Source organism: Rhinolophus sinicus, linkage group LG01, assembly GCF_036562045.2.
Source record: "Rhinolophus sinicus isolate RSC01 linkage group LG01, ASM3656204v1, whole genome shotgun sequence".
Classification (NCBI taxonomy): Eukaryota; Metazoa; Chordata; class Mammalia; order Chiroptera; family Rhinolophidae; genus Rhinolophus; species Rhinolophus sinicus.
Genome location: NC_133751.1, coordinates 30,260,736 through 30,279,008, shown reverse-complemented (window position 1 = coordinate 30,279,008; position 18,273 = coordinate 30,260,736). Strand labels below are relative to the sequence as shown.

Sequence of the window (18,273 nt, the reverse complement as noted above, 5' to 3'; positions counted from 1 at the left end):
ACTTTATACAATTAGTAATGTACACAATTAATGGAAACATTCTCTTTGCTATTTTAATAGGGGAAGTATGTTTTCCAGGGCAAAAATTAGGGTGTAATAAATCCTACCCAACAGACCTATCAGAAAAACAAAGTATCCTGTATTATTATTTTTTTCAACAGCCAGAAATTAATAGGACCCAAAATAGCTGTAAGAAGAACAATACATATGGTAGAAATAGCAGAACGTGAACCAATCTGGGAGAGGCTAAACATCTCATCTTCTCTTATTTTCCAACAATTCAAAATGCATCTCCTGCTATGTAATTATGCGTTTATAATATTCCTGAGATTAGGATTAAAGGACCATAGACTCACATTTTACATGAGCAATCATGCTGAGTAAAGTAATAAACACTGTGAAAGTGGAAAGCATAAAGGTTACAGTAGAGCTTATTTATTTTGGACCCTGCAAAGTGCTGACATAGCTGAGGCGGGGGTGACAGAACCCCAGCTTTCTTGGCTCTTATGGTTATGAATCAGTGCTAGCCAGCTGACAGATGACCCTTTCTACACTGGCTTCCGTTTACTGTTTTTGCAGCTGATTAAACAACACTGTTGTAATGCAGGCCACTGTGCATCCACACAAAAGTGGTTACAGGTACGGGGAAATGTCTTGGAAATTTTAACTAGTCTGTCTGTATGAATGAGAATCCTTGATAAGAAGACTCCATTAAACACTACCTTTGTCTCAGGCTGCAGAGTGGGTGCTAGCCTCTACAGAAATCATGCATGGGTTATACGACCCCCAGAAATGCACAAAACATGAACTTCTGAGACTTCCAGTAGATACAGGCTTTGTCCACAAAATAATTACTATTCAGGCCATACACTCTGCTTCTCTCTCACCTCTTGGTACCGGAGAAATGGTTCTAGTCAACAGAGATTTTATTTGATTTGTGTTTTCTAAAATATGGAGAGTTTCCTCTCAAAAAATTTTTTTTTAAGTTATAGAAACCCCCCAGATGTCCATCTTTTCTTGAAACTTGAAGAATCTGCAACCTGGCATTCAAATTTGTGCATGTGGACACTGGACTGAGCTGAGTATCTGCAGCTCCAAAAGGACCTGTGCTCGTGTCCAGCTCACTCCATCTGTTCTCCTGACCTGCTCAGCCCCTAAAGGAATTGAGTTTGAGATCTAGGCCTTATGTGATTAAACTACTGTCTTGTAAGCATTATCCACACATATATGTAAAGATGAAGTTGTTACTGAAAAGGCCCATGATCTTTGAGAATCAGCCCCAAATACAGGAGATTACAGGAGTAAGCACGCTTTAATTACACCCCTACAGAGACCATCTAGGCTTTGCTAAAGTAATTTTTCAGCATATAAGCCAAAAATTATTTGGTCTCTATTCATATATACATACATACATACATACGTACGTACGTACGTACATACATACATATATACATATATATATATACACACACATATGTAGGTTTCCAGAGAGTAGTTGAATACTTTTTCAATATAATTTATTTTTGTGTATTATAAGATCTAGGGATTCACTATTTTTGCCAATCACATTCCCAATATGAAATGAAAGTAGTAACTTACATATAGTGACAGGAGAATTTGGTGAAACTGAAAACTACAAGTAAAAGTTATCAGAACATGAAAAAAATTGAACTTATCAACAGAATAGTGTAGTCTATATAAAAGAAGTAACTTTCTGACCAAAGTTCTGGTAGACCAAACTCATAATGATAAAATGCATTGTTTCACTTGATCTCATTTAGTCATCAAGATAACTTACGATGCAGATTATATTCATTATCTATTACTGCATAAAAAAAATTCCTCCAAAACTTACAGGCTTAAAACAATAAACATTTATTGTTTGATTAACCCTAAATAAGATTTAGGAAAATCTATACAATTACAAAACTAAAATGCTTATATGTACATTCCCTTCCATTTATCCACGTGGTGGCTTGTACAAAAATCTTCCTCAATATACACACAGGCATAAAAAATATATATGCAAATTCTATTCATAAGTTTTTGAATAGTAATATGCAAATTCTATTCATAAGTTTTTGAATAGTAACGGTATACTAGAAATAGGAATGTTTTCCAGGTGAACAGCTTCCCACACCCACCACCACCTGTTCTCACATCACAGTGGCTGTGGATCCCATGCAAGCTGAGAGCTTTATTGTTCAGCTTGCTTCTCTTCCTTCCCCTTGCTTTACTTTTTTTTCCTTTCTCTATTTCCCTCCTTCCCCCTTCAAACAAAACTAATTTTAAAATATTACTTGAATTTTATGAGCCCAATTTTGCTCTTGGGATCTTCTCCATGAATTAGAAAATAAAATGTATCCTATTTTTATAACAACATTTTGGAGGAAATTAAAACCACACTATAACAACAACAACAACAAATGACAAATTGCCATTATAGGCTGTTCCATAATGCAAATTATATAGTTGACTGCAGTATTCATAGAACATCTGCTAACCCAAATTAAAATGAATGAGAAACTAAATTAGAATTGCTTTTTCCTTCTAATCATATAGAAGTCTAAACGTATTATAAGCCAAATATTCTCAGTGTTTTAAGGCATTGCCTATTAGTGAGCTTAGCACAGTAAAGTGAAGCAATAACCAAGCATATCCTGGGGACCTGAAGGAGTTAATGACTGTGGCGGCCTAAGTGCTTAATTAACAGCTGGGTAGAGCCACCGGGTGGCGATTCCAACTCAGTAATAACAAAAGGTACAGATTTGTTCTAAATCCTCAGCTAATACTGGCCATAGTCCTTTTTTCTGAGTTGAACTATTTTATTCTTTCTTGCGTTAATTACCCATCATCAAACTTATTATCCAACATGCACATTATCAGGGTGATCTCAAACTCATTTTTGAATTCTGAATACTAGACTCTGGATTACTCCCTATAAAACAGAAGAAAACAATTTTTTAAAACATCTTATAGTCAAATATTTGAAAAGGGTAATCTGAAAGCCTGGCAGAAAAAGAAAAAATATAGTGCCCATCTCTCTAAGGAGAGCAGCCTATTGCCAGCCTGTCTTTCTCCCTTTCTGTGGTTCTCTCCCTTGACTCATATAATTATCACTGAGGATGACAAGATTTGTTTGATCTTGGTGACCTGACTTTTAAATCATTGTAAAATCCTTGCTTTTAAATCTTTTTTTCACCATTAAAGAAAAAGAAATATCCTGCTCCCTGCAGTAGCACATATATCAAAATTGGATTAGATAACTCCAACTCAAAATGACATGGAAAAAAACCCCAAAGCACTCCACATTTGTACACTGCTAAAAATTAAATGCATGGTCTGCATCAGCAGAAATTATTTTCAATTGCATGTAACAGGAAATTTAACTAAATAATTATTTAAATAGTGATAGTTTTTCTTGATTCTTCAAAGGAACCATCTCAGATCGTGTTAGCTCTCTGCTCTGGCATTTCTACCAAGTGGCTTTTGTCCTTGTGAACACCTCATAATACCAACATAGCTCTTCTCCTTCTGCCTTACATCTATATTCCATGGTAGACTTACAGCTCCTTAGCCAGAACTGTATTGTATGTCATATGTCCACTCCTAGCTTCAACGAAGCCCATTAAATCAAGTTTTGCATCAAGTATATATGTAAAACATATATAAAACATATATATAAAATATATGTGAGTGTGTGTGTATCAAAAACAAAGTGGGGTTCTGTTAGTAAGGAAGAAGAAACTTACATCAGGTAGGCACCTACCATCATCCGCTAGATGGCATGAAAGAAAGACGACAATATCATAATGAATGCAGAGGAGAAAGGTAAAGAAATTAAAGTAATTTCAGAGAACATGATAAAATGAAGAATAGATAACAATGACCTGTCCAATAATTGATGTCCCTGAGTCAAAAGTATTATTTAAAAATAGTATTAAAAGTATTAAAGAATAAAATACAGTACAATTTCACTGAAATATAAGAACTGAATCTATAGTTAGGATACATTGTATATTTGAAAAACAATGATCTAGATCAAGATGCAATGTAGTTGAATTAAAAATATTAATTTTTTTAAATTAAAATATTAGTCAGGTTTTCAGGCAAAACAAGTCATTTACAAGAGAAAAAGAAACACAGCTGGTCTCAGACTTTGGTATGGCAAACTTCAGTGCCCGAAAAAAAAGGACTATCTTCCAAGAGGTGAAAGAAAGGGGAACCCAAGAATATTATATCCAGCCAAGAATATCACTCAGTCATAGCAAAGCAATAGACATTTTCAAAGACCGAAGCACTCAGAGAACACAGCTCCTATGAACTCCTTGTAAAAAAATCTGCTTGGTTATGAAACCCAGCCAACCAAGAAACAAATCAAGATAAGAAAAAAATCCAAAACAAAAAAAGTCAGGATTGGACAAGCCATGGTAAAAGAACTGGTGGTAATCATCACATCTATTTCAGTATAAAATGAAGGCTCCGCAACTGAGGAAGCAAAGGAATAACATAAGGAACACAATCTAGAAAAGGGGGTGAGGCCGCAGCCATGGCCGAGCGTATCTGCTTAGTGCTTCCTACCTTACAGGTATGACTGCAGGTGCTCTCCACGTAGTCACTCATTTAATTTTCACAAGAACTCTTTAGGGTAGATATTCATTGTTTTATCACTATTATACAGAGGAGAAAACAGAAGCACCAAAATAAGTCATTTGCCCATGATAAGCAGGTAGTCAGTTGAAGAGCCAAGTCTGAGACGTATGTGTTAAAACCTATAGTCTTGGCATCTCTGCCACAATGCCTTCCACTCGGGTGACCAATGATACCGATTTTAGCACTGGGGGTCCCTAGTTCCCGAGTACCCCTCAGTCCCAAGGAAACCAGGATGGATGGTCACTCTATTTTCCCAGTGTTAATCCTGTTCTCTTTCACGGCAGAAAAACATTCAATGCTAAAATTAAAACATAATTTTAAAAAAACATAATGACTACAAATCCTTAATGGTTTTCATAGTTTCGTCTTAACCTTAGGGAATATAAGACACAATACGTTGCAAAGGTGAAGAAGCATTTATCCAAAGATTCGTTACATGCCACTTCAGTTTTTTTTTTCCCTTGCATAAATGTAAGTTTCTTTATGATCAGAGAAAAGGCAATTTAGAGAGAACTTTGGTTTTAAAAATTAATGATCCATTTATTAATTCACAGATTCTAATTTAATTCCTCCTTAAACATTTAAGTTCGGCTTACAAATCTCATTATTTCATTATAAGCCTAGCAGATTTCAACAGACACTTTTAATGGCCTTCAATTAATATTTGGTTACATTTTCTAACTTAGATAATAAACTCTTTTAAACGTTTTAGACTGGATATATAACTTTAATACAGGTAGGCTGTCGGAGCACCTCTAGGCTCTGGGCTCTTTCTCGCTCCGGTGCCACTCTTCTTTGAGTGTGTTTTCCATACTCCCAGTCACAAGATTATTACTCCAGGCACTGCTTCCAAACTCTAGTCAGGAAGAAGAAGAAAAGATAAAGAGAAAAAGATGTGCACCAGATGAATTCACCTCTTTTCCTCAGGGGGAAAAAAATAGTTTTCCCATAAGTGTTTCCCAATGGACTTAAACTTACATCTCATTGGCCAGAACTGTCACGCAGCCACAGACAGCTGCAAGGAAGCCTGGGAAACCGAGCTTTTCAGTTGGCACATTGATACCCCAAACATAATCATAAGTTTTTTTATATTAAACGAGAAAAATATTTTCTATATTTACTTCTGTATTGTTTCCATTTTTATAAATATGTACTTACGTAGTGTGTGTGTGTTTAATTTAGAAAGAATTCATATTTATGCAATGTGTGAGGGGAGGGCATTCCAGGTAGAGAAAATAGTCAGATTGATCTAAATATCTCAATGTGTAGAAAATAATTCTAAAATAATTGTATTAATATTTATATGTATATAATTTTTACTAACAAGATTAATTGCTAAAATGATCTAGACTATTACAATAAATTTCCTATGCGACATTATTCATTGCGTTCAAGATAGTGTTCAGACTAAGCTAAGCGCTGGAACGCAGACAATTCTTCATGCAGGGAAGAAACTGGGTTAATTGTTATTAGGGCATTCACTCACATCCAGGTAGATAAGAAACGAGCTGAAAAGAATCCTGCATCAGTGCAAGAGAAAAAAAAAAAAAATCCAGATTTGTACTTTATATTCAAAGTACTTTAAAAAAACGCTTATTTGTAAATTCAAAATAGTAACATTAGAGCAACACTTGAGAACAGCAAAAACTTACCCTCAATCACTCCACAACTGTTTTTAATTTTAAAAGATTCCAGTCCTTATCCTGCATATATGTTTTACCTATTTGTAATCTCAAATGACTTTCTACTTTGTAAACTGGAAACCAACTATTACAAAAATAAATTAATGCAAACATTTTTCTTATTTGCATAAATGAATAAACAGATGAGATACAAAGCAATGAGGTATGAGAGAAAAAAATAGTGCCATACGTTATCTTCTCAGCATGCTTTTTTTCCACCCAAAAAATTCTATGTTTGAGAGTAAGGTGACAGGGGTTTTTTGTGCATTTTTTAAAAAACATTGTCTTTTTGTTGAAGAGTCCTTCCCATGCATTGGAAGTGGAGGTTTTGGAAGGCAAAGTTCCCAAAAAAGGATTGTTGGCTCTGGTTAGAAAGAAGCAGCTGCCTGAGGCAAAGAAACAGCAGCAGCTCATGGTGCGGGAGCCTCAGCGCCCCAGGGAAGGGCCAGAGCCCAGAGCTGACAGGATGAAGAGGCACTGAGGGTACGCAGAAACCTGGGCTGGGTGAAATGTCAGATGACGTGGGGATAAGGCACGCTCCTCATGTCAACAACTGAGTTCCAGAGAGAAGTACTTTTCCCTTCGTATGTTTGGGGGAAAGTAATCAATTCCAGAGTACGGCACAAAGGAAGGAAGGAGATTGGACAGAGAAAAAGTCCACCTGAAATTTCTCGGATTTGCCAGAGGAAAAAGCCCTCCGAGTTGCAATGATTTTAAAGTTCTACAGGTTCAAACAAAATCAAATTAAAATACCATTTACAAAGCCTCTTGCAATGCACCTTGAATACATGTTGGCCCTTCTGCCCACTGGCTTCGTGGGCCCCCCTGGTGCCTGTTCAGTGACTTGCATGTGTTAAGTCCTCACTGAGAACATACTCCATGACTGAGGATACAGCCGACAAGGCTAGCACAGCCTGACCACCCTTGGAGGACGTACAAGACCACTTCCAGCTTGATCAGCCTAGCGTTCTCTGTACCATCATCCTCTCGCAGCATCCCGTGTCCAATTTCTCTATCTTTATCATCTTCCCGAGAACTGGGACTCCGTTGTTTTACGGAACACTCCAACCTGTGGCCTTTGGGACCTCATTCCTTGTCAGCATTTTAACCCAAGATTCCAGATTTCTCTCTGCTGCATTGGTGCCTGTACTGCACCTCTTTCCCTCACACCACTCCACGACTCCCTGCGCTGTTCCTTACACCACTGAGACACCAGCTATGGCACCCACCACACCCGGCGTGGACCAAGCGGGCTCCGTCCATCCTGTGCAGCAGTCCACCAGGGCTGGCAAAAAGCATGTTCTCAAACACTAAAAACAATCAACTTAATACTTCTCCATGTTCATATTCGCCCTCTTTCTGGCCCTTAAAAATTAACTATTTAAAAATCACATCAGATTTTACCGGGAATATTTACTATTTTGCCAGCATTTCAAACTCCGGTTGTTATGCATACATTCCACAGCAAAGTTCCACCATCATTGTTAAATATACTGATTATTCATGAGCACTGTCTTCCATGGCGTTTCTCCTTATTCAGACCATTCATACACCTCACGCAGACTCACTGGTCTGCCAGCTCCTGGAGGAGGACAGGTGCCCAACACTTCCACCATATCCAGTTTGTCTATGTCCTAAGGCATCCTCAGGAAACAGATTTGATCATGTGATTCTCCTGATCAAAACCCTCTGACGATTTCCCATTGCAGAAGAATAAACACCAGCTGCCTCTCAAGTCGCGCCTACACCCCCAAAACGACACCCCCTGGGTTTCACTCCCCACTCCTGATCTGCAGACTGTCCTCCAAGGTGCTCCTGAGGCACCGATTGTCCACCCACAGGAGAAGGTTTCCTGCTCCCTTGTTGTCCCAATGTGCCCTCCTCCATCCTCCAGGGGCTTTCTATACTCTTACCACAATCTGTCCTGTGCTAAAATGATACGCGAATTGGCCTCTTCCGTAAAATTGAAACCTAGGGACCAGAATTAGTGTTTCCTTCATCCTCTCACTTTTTCTTGGATAATTTACCTGTGCAGTCCACAGTATAAAAGGAGCATAGCTAATTAAACACATACCTGACCTTTGAACACTCCTTCCTGTGGCAACAGCTTATTGGAGCAGGAGTGGATATTTGACTTAGGCTAGGCCAATCAGATTCTCTTCTTTCAAATTTGGAAATAGCACACACACACACACACACACACACACACACACTCATGAAAACACACCAAATCTACTTGGAAGATCATATAGACTTAGGATCTGATGCTATCATTTGGGGGTATCCCTGATGTGTCATGTACAAATAGGTGAGAGCAGGCAAGACGCTTACAGAAAGCAGAATAAAGCAGAAAAAGGGCAGAGTCAGAATATCATGCAGTCAAAGAGAAAAGGGAAATGGGTGTGTGAGTCACAGGAAGAAAAGGAAGAAGACGTTTGGCAGCTTTCCAGTTCCGGTGAGGCCTAGCACAGGTTTTATGAGACTTCTCGGCACCCTGACCCTTTACGTCAAGCAAACCCAGGTTAGAACTGCCTTTCCTTACAACCAAGGGGTCCCTTTTAACAACCTGGCATCGTGCTTTCCTCATTAAATGTTTATTAAATTGAAGTGTTGTACAACATTCCATTGACTAGAAGTTCTTCGAGTTGAACTGGGACTGGGTGGCCTCAAGAATATAATACATGGGTAGACCAATGTGGCTGCCACTTGTTTCCACTGAGCTGCTCCTCCAACATGGAGGAGGGAACGCAGAACTTTCTCCACTGCTCCAAATTGTCTCATAAATTTTACGTTAAAAAGTCGAGTCATTTCTCCAGAGCAATACACATTTATTACCTATACTATTAAAAATGAGTGATTTAATATTTTATATTTTATCCCAGATTTTCAGTAATCTTAGGGTTAATTTGATATTGATTGATAGAATGAGCACTATTACTGGAAGCTACATATAAAATATTTATAAGCACAGTCCTATGGACTGAATTAGTCACAGGAGATTTGATTAAGATGTATAGAATTCCATTATTGCTGACCTTAAGAAGTGGACCAAAGTACAGCTCCTTTATAATTGGACCCTGCATACTGGATCAGAATTGACCTACAGGAAAATCTGACCATAATTTAGACATTTTCATTTTGGAACCCATTCCTGAATGGGTATAGATAAAGTATATACTAGTCAGTGCTAAAACATGAAATACTTTAAACATGAAATTTAGCTTGCATACAACATAGAGGCTGTTACCAGAAACAAAGTTTAAGAACAGATTTTACAGTTGTTGTTACCTTGTAACTATTATTTTTTCATGTATGTGCAGTTAAATACACATATGACCAGAAATGTAACATAATGACCATGAAACAATGTATGCTTTTTAACACAATGAGAAATAGAGACAAACTTGTTGCTTCATCAAATAAAAGGAAAGACGGTGTTTTGTACGTTCCTACTCTTTCCTCGTTCAATTTTATGTTTTTTAAATGCACATTTGTGGAGCTAGTTATGCAGAGTTGAGTGAAATGCAAGATCCAGCTCATTTGGGCCCAAGAAATGGAGAATGTTAACTGTTTTCTCCACTTGGTTTCACCTCCTGCAAGGAAAAGGAGTCAGCTCAAGAAATTTGATGCAAATGGGGACTAAAGGAGATGCTGTTGAGTAAGAAATGAAGAAATGCTACTCACATTAAAACTGCGCACGCGCGCACACACACACACACACACTCACACACACATTTCTCCTTATGAAATCATTTATGAAAATCAATTTGTGTAGATTGTATGTGCTCTAAAATAAAAAAGAAAATAACGCTCCAGCATTCTTCAGCTTTTTCAAATCCCTTCTATGAGCTTGTTAGTCTGAAAGGTTGTAAGAGGTTATAGCACAGAAATGGCCAGTTTTGCACAACCAAAGCACAGCAGATATCCAGTCTACTAATTCACAAGGTTTCATGTCCACGAATTAGTGAACAACCCTGCGTGGTGTGAGCTGGGAATACACACTGCCCACATTTACCAGTTAACTCTCCCCTGCCTGATGATCTGATTTTGTCAAAATTGGTCAGATGAACGAGTTCTGCATTGCTGAGGCATGTGACACTTCACTTTTAGATCTTATTGGGTACTTTAGACCAATTGTTCAACTTGCTTCGTTATAAACCAAGATAGAGTTCAGGGGAAGGATCTGTCTCGGGTAAGAAATAATTAAAATTATCTAGTCCTTCTTATGTATGTTTCACCATAGATACATTTTTGACTTTCTCTTCTTCTTTAAGGAATATGATACAGCATTAAAAGATCAGTTAAGTAAACTCTGGGGTATTATGAAATAGAATATTAATGGAATAATATATGCTCATTTAAATTATATATATAGAGATAAAGGGAAGTTCTTTGATACAATAAATAAGAAATAAAAACCCTACATACATAATATGATTTTGGCTACATAAATGTACTCATAGAAAAAACAATGGAACATATTTTATAAAAATATTTATAGTGATTGTGTTTGGGTACCAGTAAGTCATATTTTTCCTCTATTTTCAAACTTTGCAAATTCTTCTCAATGAACACACATTATTTGTTAAAGGTAAAATAAGCTTAACGATGTGGTCACAAATTTACTCATTTTACGATCAGATGTCCAGTGAAAATATGACCTTCAAAAATTTCTCCATAACTGATATGATCTTTTTAATAAGCCCTCAACCCAATGGATAAGAAGAAAAAGCTAAATTTTATTCCAATCTGGTCAATATAATCCAACTAATTAAATTTTTCTATGTAACTCAGTCTCTGCCTGAATGACCCAAGTAAATGCTGTTTTCCAGACCTTTTCCCAGATTTTCTCCAAGGCGGGCTGTGGGTCCACCAGTGAGGAGTGTGGCTGCATGAGGTCATGGCCAGGAGGTGCAGACAGGTCCTGGAAAATATGTAATGTCCCCTACATTCTCCATGGTCTAAGACAGAGTGGCAGGACCCTACTGCTTCCTAGACTGGTTCCCAGGGAGGCACCATGGGTGCCCTGCTGCTGTCAGCCACCCAAGTCGGCAGCTGGTGTCACTGTGTTCTCTCTGTTCTCCTGGGTTCTCCTAGTGTCTCTCAAAGACTCAGCAATTACTGATACAGCGCAGCCCACCTGAAGCTAGCTAGCCCTACCTCCAGATTTTCCAGTTACTGTTCAGAAACCATTAACTTCTCTTTATTGTTTAACCTGGTTTAGGTTTACATGCCTTGAAACATAAAGACGGATAATTGATTTTAATTTCTATGTTTTGTTCAACTTAGCACTGCTATGACAAGTCAGCATGTTTTAAAATGTTTTGCGAACTATTATAAAAGAAGAAAAGAGGAAATGATCGTGCAGGAAACCAAAAAGGCATGAAATATCAAGATCTTGCTTCCAAAGATTTTTTTCTTCTCTCCTGTGGGGCCCAAAAGAGATGGATAGCAGATCCCTCACAGAGAACATAATACAAAACTGGTCATGTGTCCCCCAGAATGCCCCAGATGCAGAATTTGGCTGGTTATTTCCTTATGGCATCATTTAATTTGTTTTTGTAGTTTTCATACATCCTAGACACTGGTAGTTTGATCCAAAGCAGCACTGTTCAATGTCACTTTCTACAAGGGATAAACATTTTCTGTCTGTACTGTCCAATAGAATAGCTATGAGCCACATGTGACAAGTGAGCACTTGAAATAACTGAGGAACTGAATCTTCCAGCCTCCCTTGCAGCTGTGAACTAAGGTTTAATGGCTAGGAAGTAGAAGGAAGTGATGGACTCAACCTTTGGATCGTGCCTCTAAATGGAAGGGAGTTAGCTTTCACTCTCCCTTCTTTAGACACTCCTCCTGGCATGTGAATGTAGTGGGAGTCTTTTCCACCATAAGCGTGCAGCATGGAATGTTCCAGAGATGACAGAGCAACAAGATAGAATGAACCTGGATCCCTGATACCATATTAGCCCCAGACTGCTTATGTTTAAACTATTATGGGAGAGTTAAACTTCTATCTTACTTAAGCCACTGTTAATTTTGATTTTATTACATAGCAAACAGATTCACTAACTAATCCGTATCCTATTTAACCCATCACACAATTCTACAAAGGAAAAAAGGACTCTTACCATACAGGAGAACCAGTTCCCTGAATGTCACGCATCCTTCCTCCTCAACCTGTTGGCTGTGTCTTCAACTACCTAATGAACAAAATACCAACAGTTGCTGACAGGCATTGCACATGGATGAGCTCAGGAAGGGATTCGCCGTCACAAGGCCAGCGCTGCCACTGTCGAGCACCTATTTTGCAGCAAGGTAGCAAACCCTAGCACCAGGACAGTACCCTACCTCGAGGGTACTGACGGCCAGCTGCCTATATGCAGGCTGATTTTACCTGACCCCTTTCATCATGTAGACTGTAGAATAGGTATTTAATTCTGCATTTGAATAGGCTTACCCTACTCCTCATTCTCTGCCAGCACTAACGTCTGTGTACTTACTGAACATCCTAGACTCCACCATTCTTTCTTAGTCAGTATTGCCTCCAAAGAGGAATTTATTTAATGGCAAAAGAAAAAGCAAAAAACGGAAGCAGTGGTGTAGTGCCCGTACTGTTCTCATCACGTACTCTGGCTGCAGAACCAAAGAATTACAAACCACTTGACTTGCAAAGGAATTTTTACACCCAATTATCAGTTATTTTCTTATTTCTGGAAAATACACCTAAAAAGCTTAACCAACACTTATCAAGTGACTATTAATTACACCTATTTTGTTTAGAAATACCTTATTTTTCAAGCTAAAATTGGACACAACTCCATAAAATTGGAAATTTCACATTATGATTTTTACTATTGACTACAGACAATATTGACACCAAATTTCAATATTTCATAGTCTCAGAGGACCTTCAAACACTAACAGATGGACAAACAGATGGATACTAATATGGCATGATATGTGTGGATACTAGATATGTACGTAGATTATCTGTATAAAATATATATATTTTACTATATATATGTATATCTGTGTGTATATACATGTACATGTATATACCATGTTTCCCCGAAAATAAGACCTAGCCAGACCATCAGCTCTAATGTGTCTTTTGGTGCAAAAATTAATTAAGAACCAGTCTTATTTTAATATAAGACCGGGTCTTATATAATATAAGACCGGGTTCAATATAATATAATACTGGGTCTTTTATTAATTTTTGCTCCAAAAGACACATTAGAGCTGATGGTTCAACTTGGTCTTATTTTTGGGGAAACACGTGTGTGTGTGTATATATATATATATATATATATATATATATGCACATATATATATATATGCAATTTCATTTGATGGCTGAAAAATGGTGAAGTTTGTAATTATGCATTTGACAGAATTAGAACAGTAAATTACCATCTGCAAAAGAACTAATCTTAGTTGAATAAAATTTTTAATTTGGGGCATTATTATGATTGCATTTGGGTAACACTTATCATAATTATAGTTTCTAAGAGTACAGTTTAGTCTATTTTGTGCAAATTAACACCAAAAAAAAAGGTGTTGGATTTCTAGTAAAGCAGATCTAAAGAAAGTATTTCAGTGATTGCTGTTAAATGCATTACTTCTATAAAATTCAAAACATATTTCTGTTAGTTAATATAGTTCTAATTGGTATATTTTAGGAAAAAAATAAATAATCACAGAATTGTTTAATGACAGCCAGCAGTAGACTTTGTTGCAAGTAAAAATAAATATGGAGGGTGGCTGGTTAGCCCAGTTGGTTAGAGAGTGGTGCTGATAACACCAAGGTTGCCAGTTCTATCCCCGCATAGGCCACTGTGAACTGCACCCTCCTTAAAAAAAAAATTGTATACATATATACATTTATATATATATATATATATATATATATATATATATATATATATATATATATGATAGATAGATAGATAGATAGATAGATAGATAGATAGATAGATAGATAGATAGATAGATTTGGAGTAAGCGACACTCTTGTGAAAAGTTAATGAAAATGGCCTTTTCCTGTGGGAGCTGCCGGGTTGAGGAGTGTGGCCTTCTCTCCCTGCCATGATGTGTGCTCACCCACGGATATTACTGTACTCTAAAAAGAGGGAATCATTTGGCAAAAATGCCACTTTACCTGCTGTGGGGACAGAGCCCCAATGAGCAGTTTCCAGGCTCTCAGCCTCACATAGAAAGGTGCTGGCTCAGATAGTAAATGGCCATCAACTGTGATTGCATGGCCATCAGCTGTGGCTAGTTGGCCGTCAGCTGTAACCAGTGAGCCATTGGCCACTAATATAACTGCTGTGGCTACGCTAGCAAAAAATGGGGGCTAGCAAGAAGATGGTGGCTGAACTAACAAGAGCGGATTGCAGAGAGGCAGATGCCGCCAGAGAGAATATAGTGATACGACTCCCCTACTTATGGCTCCGTGGGTGTTCCTTTTTGGCCTCACCATGTCCTGCGTTCTTATGTGGGGAGCGGGAGCAGAGACCCCGCCAGACGCCCCCAACGACACCTGCTGTTTTCAAAGCTCCCATTCGACCAGATATTGTGAACTTTGTTCACACTGACTTACGCAAAAACAACAGACAGCCCTGTACTGTCAGTGAATTAGCAGGTGGTCAAACCAGTGCTGAGTCATGGGGTCCTGGCAGAGTGTGGCTGGAATTCCCAGAGTTCAACGTGGTGGGACTCACGGTCTGGCACCTAGGGTGCTTTTTGGAACTATGTGTGCTGGAGGCCACATGTTTGCACCAACCAAAACCTGTCCCCGTTGGCACCGCAGAATGAACCCAACACAGACGCCATATGCCACCTGCTTTGTCCTGGCTGCCTTGGCCTTACCAGCGCTGGTCATGTCTAAAGGTCATCGTATTGAGGAAGTTCCTGAACTTCCTTTGAAAATAAAGCTGAAGGCTACAAGAAGATCAAGGAGGCTGTTTTGCTTCTTAAGAAGCTTAAGGCCTGGAATGATAGAATAAAGGTCTACGCCTCTCAGTGAGTGAGAACTGGCAAGGGCAAAATGGGAAACCGTCGTCATATCCAGTGCAGGGAACCTCGCATCATCTATAATGAGGACAACTGTACCATCAAAGCCTTCGGAATTACTTTCATCCCTGGAATTACTCTGCTTTATGCAAGCAAACTGAACGTTTTGAAACTTGCTCCTGGTGGGCATGTGGGCCGTTTCTGCCCCTGGACTGAAAGTGCTTTTCCCAAGTTAGATGATCTGTATGGCAGTTGGCATAAAGCTGCCTCCCTCACGAGTAACTACAACCTTCCCACACACGAGATGCTCAGCACAGACCTTAGCAGAACCTTGAAAAGCCCAGAGATGCAAAGAGCCCTCCAAGCACCACGCAAGAAGATTTATCACAGCGTTCTGAAGAAGAATCCACTGAAAAACCTCGTAATTACATTGAAGCTAAACCCACATCAAAAACCGTGCACCAGAACACAATTCTTCACCAGGCCAAGAAGCAGAAGTTCTGGGTGGATAAAGCAGCAGCAGTGCTAGAAGCCAAAGCAGTTGAGAAGGGGATTCCAGGCAAGAAGCCAGCGGTAGGGAAGAAAGGAAAGAAGGCTGTTGGCGTTACGAAGCAGAAGAAGCCTTTGGTGGGAAAAAAGGCTACAGGTACCAAGAAACCAGCAGCTGAGACGAAGCCCACAGAATAGAAACCCACCACAGAAGAAAAGAAGCCTGCAGCATAAACTTTAATTAGTTTATTCCGTAAAGGTCAAATCACTTTGGACAGCTACGTTTGAATAAAAACCTGATCCAAGAGGCAGTGAGGAAAAACAAGTTAACGTACCTGATTCTTCTACCCGTCTAAACAAATGGTCAACAAAAAATAAAACACTAACTCACCCTCAATATACATTTCTTTTTTATGAAGATATAATAGATGTTTTTTCTTAGAAGTAAAAATAAAATTTTTAGCTTCCTCTTGTAATTCTGAAAAACATGAAACTGAGACATACAGCGAGATACAAGTACGGGAAAGTAACCACCAAGCTGAGAGAGGTAGAAACGAGAGAGAGCTGACTTCTAAGCAAATGGTATGTCTCAATTTGGTCACATCACATCTTGAGTACCCAAGGTTGACAGGGCACAGAGCTTTGTCATGGGCTTGCTACCTGGGTGAGATAAGGTGCCAGAGCCCCCATTTCCTGCCCATGGTCTTCTCTTTGATTTCAAAGGACCCTCCCACAGAAGGAATACTTCTTTTACAAGAGCCAGGGGATGAAAGAGACTAAGCCATGGAAGGAAAATTGTCATTTCTCCTGCTGTGCCACTTCATGATACATCTGAATTCAGAATAACCTGTTTCTAACAATAATATTATGCTTCACTCTCAATTGAAAAACACGTTAGATAGCAAAAGACACAAAGCTTTCCTTAAGGCTCCTTAATTAAAGAAAGATTCTCCAACACCAATGGCCTAAAATAGTTTGTTGTTTCCTCCTTCTGGGGTTTTACCCCTTGGTAAATGCACCATGTGAGATCCATGAAGGGGAAATGGTATACTTGTAAAGTAAGTCTATTATAAAAGAGGAGATGGGAAGGCAGAGAGAGGCAAGAGTCCTCTAACTCACACACGTCTCAGGCAGATTAATTAGAAGAAAGACTTCATACTGAAGCTGAGGAACTGGACATTGATTCCCTCAAAATTTTCCATGTGGGAGTATCCTTTGGAATGTTTTATGTACCTCTACGTGTACTTGTACCCCAGTTTGAAAATCACTGTTATTTCAGATGTGTTAGTGATGATTACATTTTCCAGTTACTTCATGGGTTGTAGAACACGTAAAGGATATTCTGGCAGAAGTGGAGGAGTAAGCATGGTCTAGGAAATCCTCGGCTAACAGCTGTATGATCCTATAACATTGCCTCCTGATCAATACGGGAACTCCATTTGTATCATCTCCTATTGGGCAGGGGTGGCTGCAATTCTGTGTGGGAGAGATGCACCACACAGATAGGAAAGCTTCAGCTGTATGAGATGGGGGGGCGGGCATTGTGCAGTAGACAGTTTCTGGAGTACTGTTCAGTTCACAACCCTTTATGCTTCTTTGGAAACTTCCATTGATACACAGAGTTGGCATCCAGCAGTCATGTCTGTAATAAACCTGTCCCCCCAAGAAGAGATCATTGATTCTGGGACTGACACCCAGCCTAAGCTGAGCCAGTCAGATCTTCCAAGGAATTTGAAATTTCGGACTAAAAGTCACCCAGACCATGAATTGTTAGAGCTGAATCACCTTAATGGCAGCATTCTCGAAAGATCTCCTGTTCCTTGAAGCTTCCTGATTTCTGACACTCCACAGGCTTAGGTTTTCAGCAGTTCCTTGTATTTCATGCACTAATACGGCATCCTTATAGTACCATCTTTAAATTTAGTAGTGCCACATAAATAAGTAGATCAATGAAACAGAACGGATTCCAGAAATAGACCCAAATACATATGAAAATTTAATATATGATATTGGTAATACATATTTCAAAACTTAGTAAAGAATAGTTCAACAGATGAAGTTGAGACCTCATTCCTTTTACAAAAATAAATTTAGAGAGCAAACATCTCAATGAAAAATATTCCATAAATTATGCCAGGAGGATTTTCCTGGTCTGTCTTCTTCCAAGATTTGACTCAAGGTGTGATCTGGGAGGATGTCCTTCCTGGAGATATACGACGTTTGCAGCTGACTTCACACTGGGTGCAGATTAAGGGCCTTCCCAGGCCCCTTATTTTAAGGGTTGACGTTCATAAGCTGTTGCTTTGAAGAACTGAGACATTTTTTGGCAATGCGATTACCCCAGAAGTTACACAACTTCAGGTGTACTGTGGGAACCACAGGCAAATACTTCACTCAGACGTAATTTTTAATGTATACGCTTGTCACTTAC

At 38.8% G+C, this 18,273-nt stretch overlaps 1 long non-coding RNA gene and 1 pseudogene across 1 annotated transcript in view; one reads left to right on the top strand and one right to left on the bottom strand.

Annotated features, from left to right (window-relative positions):
* The window catches only part of LOC109447516 (uncharacterized), a 65,965-nt gene that overhangs the window by 25,468 nt on the left and 22,224 nt on the right, over window positions 1–18,273 (bottom strand). The window lies entirely within an intron of this gene.
* Window positions 14,427–16,076, top strand: LOC109447515 (large ribosomal subunit protein uL4; annotated as a pseudogene).